General features: G+C 64.4%; 1 protein-coding gene across 1 annotated transcript in view; it reads right to left on the minus strand.

The window, feature by feature from the left end:
- Positions 1 to 1,595, minus strand: part of CNGA3 (cyclic nucleotide gated channel alpha 3) — a 48,708-nt gene extending 47,113 nt beyond the window's left edge. Inside the window, exon 1 of the mRNA XM_008066055.2 lies at positions 1,560 to 1,595. The gene's annotated coding sequence lies outside the window, so the exon portion shown is untranslated. The remainder of the gene's footprint in view (positions 1 to 1,559) is intronic.
- Positions 1,596 to 2,014: the final 419 nt, after the last annotated feature.

The following is a 2,014-nucleotide window of genomic DNA, read 5'->3' on the forward strand; positions in this document are numbered from 1 at the left end:
ACTGGGAGTTGGGCGTAGAAGACCCCGTTTACCGACAGCATGCAGGAGACCTCCCACTCCCTGTCCCTCTTTCCATCGCCGCCCCCGCAAAATCTCATCCCCCTAGTTCTCGCTTAGGGAGTATGTGGAAGAACTCGCTCGTTCTGATTAATGACAGCTTGTGTGTGCGAGGGTGAGGGCTGAGAGTGGGGGTGGAGTTGAGGGGGTGGATAGTCTATCGAGAATGTTCGGGGAGAACTGAGTTGTCCACTCCGGGATGGAATCCCATCCCGGGCGGGGCGCCGCTCCCCAAGGGTTTGAGGTACCAGGAGTCGCCACCCCAGCCTTGCCCCCCTGGAAGACGTTCAAGGGGGATCGTCCGTTAACGAGAAGGGATCGCCCCTTGCGAGAGAAGGGAGTCCTGAGCCCGCGGAGGGCGTGTCCGTGGACCCCGGCTCAGGCCCAGCAGGCCAGGCCACCGGCTCCGGGTCCTCCCTGCTCGAGCCCCCTCCATCCTCGCCAGCTGCCCGCCTCAGGGTGACAAAGCTTAAGTCCCAAGCCCAGCACCACATAGGGAGATCACCAGGGGAGGAAAAAGAAGCAGCCTCCTCACCCCCCAGCGCCCGTCGGGAGTGAAGGATCGCGGGACACAGTCCAGACCCCCCCAGGACTTCGAGAATAGGGGTGCTGAGCGGAGAAGAGCCTGAACACAGGGATCCCGGAGCCTTGATCCGGTTAGGGGATTGCCAAGGATCAGAGGGCCCGTGACCCTTTTCCTCGCCAACCCAGCTCCAAGCCCCGGGCGCCGAGGGTTATGACTTTATCGCTAAAAAAATAAACGAACTGCTCGCTCCTCAAACGAATTTTAATTACCGCCTCCCTCCCCCCGCCCACCCTCCTCTTTGGACCCCCGAGGTTGAACATCCCCCTGAGGAGCGGGTTGGGGGGGCAAGCCCCCAGCCGGCGGCTTCCCCGGGCCACTGCCCGCTCCAGCCGCGGACGCCACTTGCCCCCTCGCAGCGCCTGCGTCTAGGAGACGCTGCGACGCCCCGACCTGGAGCACCGGGAGCGGGGCGCCGGGCAGCGCCTTCCCGGGCCGGAGGGGACCGGCCTCCGCGTGCAGTGTGACCGGAGGAGATGTCCCGGGGTCGGGTCGCTGGACGCCCCTGCCCGGCTCCTGTGGACGCCCCTGCCGGGCTCCGGCTTCTGCCTCCCGCCTCGACGGCTCAGCGGGCTGGGCCCGGCGGGGCAGCGGGACGCGAGTAAAAGTGGGTGTAACAGGCTTGGGGAGCATGGGGGCGGCTTCTTGTCCTTTGAACTGCCCTGCAGGGGTGTGTTTGGGGGGTGGGTGGGGTGGGAGCAGAGGCGAAGCCCGCCCTTACTTCTACCCGTCTCTCCCGCCGAACGCGGCCCGTTTCAGCACCGGGGGCTGCGGACAGCGCCTGCCCGCCTGGGAGCGCAGCCGCCCCTCTCCGTCGCGGGGGGTTCTGTAATTCACCTCCCGTCTGGAGTCTCCGTTCCCAGCACACCCCCCCGGCACCCCCAAGAACTCCCAGCTCAAGAGCCCCTGAGATCCTTACCCCGCCAAAGTTTGAGCTTCTCCTCGGCACGCCCGAGTGTGCAGAGCGGCTCCTCCTCCCTCCCGGCGGCGCCGCGGGCTCGCGCCCTCCCCCACCCCGGCTAGGACTCTGCTGGGGGTGGCGGCCTCCCTCTCTCTGGGGAAGTCAGGCTAGGCAGGCTCTGGAGCCTCAAAGGAGGCAGAAGACACTCACTCACAGCCCCGTCCCTCCCAGGGAAGAGGAGGCGAGTCGGGACCAAGAAAGCAGCCAAGTCCGCCTGTCAACTCTGGATTCCCTCCTAACCGCCGTGGCCACCTTGGCCTCCTTCTTGGGATGTTTTCCCTGTGGTGTAATCCACACGGATGAGTACACAACAGAGATCCGGGCGTTTGACGTTTAAAGGTGGGGTCTATATATTTTTGAACCCGTTTAGAAACTTAGGGAAGATTTTGGAGAGAAGTCTCTCTTTAAGAAAA

This window comes from Carlito syrichta, unplaced genomic scaffold (assembly GCF_000164805.1).
Source record: "Carlito syrichta isolate Samal-C Ts95f unplaced genomic scaffold, Tarsius_syrichta-2.0.1 Scaffold308837, whole genome shotgun sequence".
In the NCBI taxonomy this organism is placed as follows: domain Eukaryota; kingdom Metazoa; phylum Chordata; class Mammalia; order Primates; family Tarsiidae; genus Carlito; species Carlito syrichta.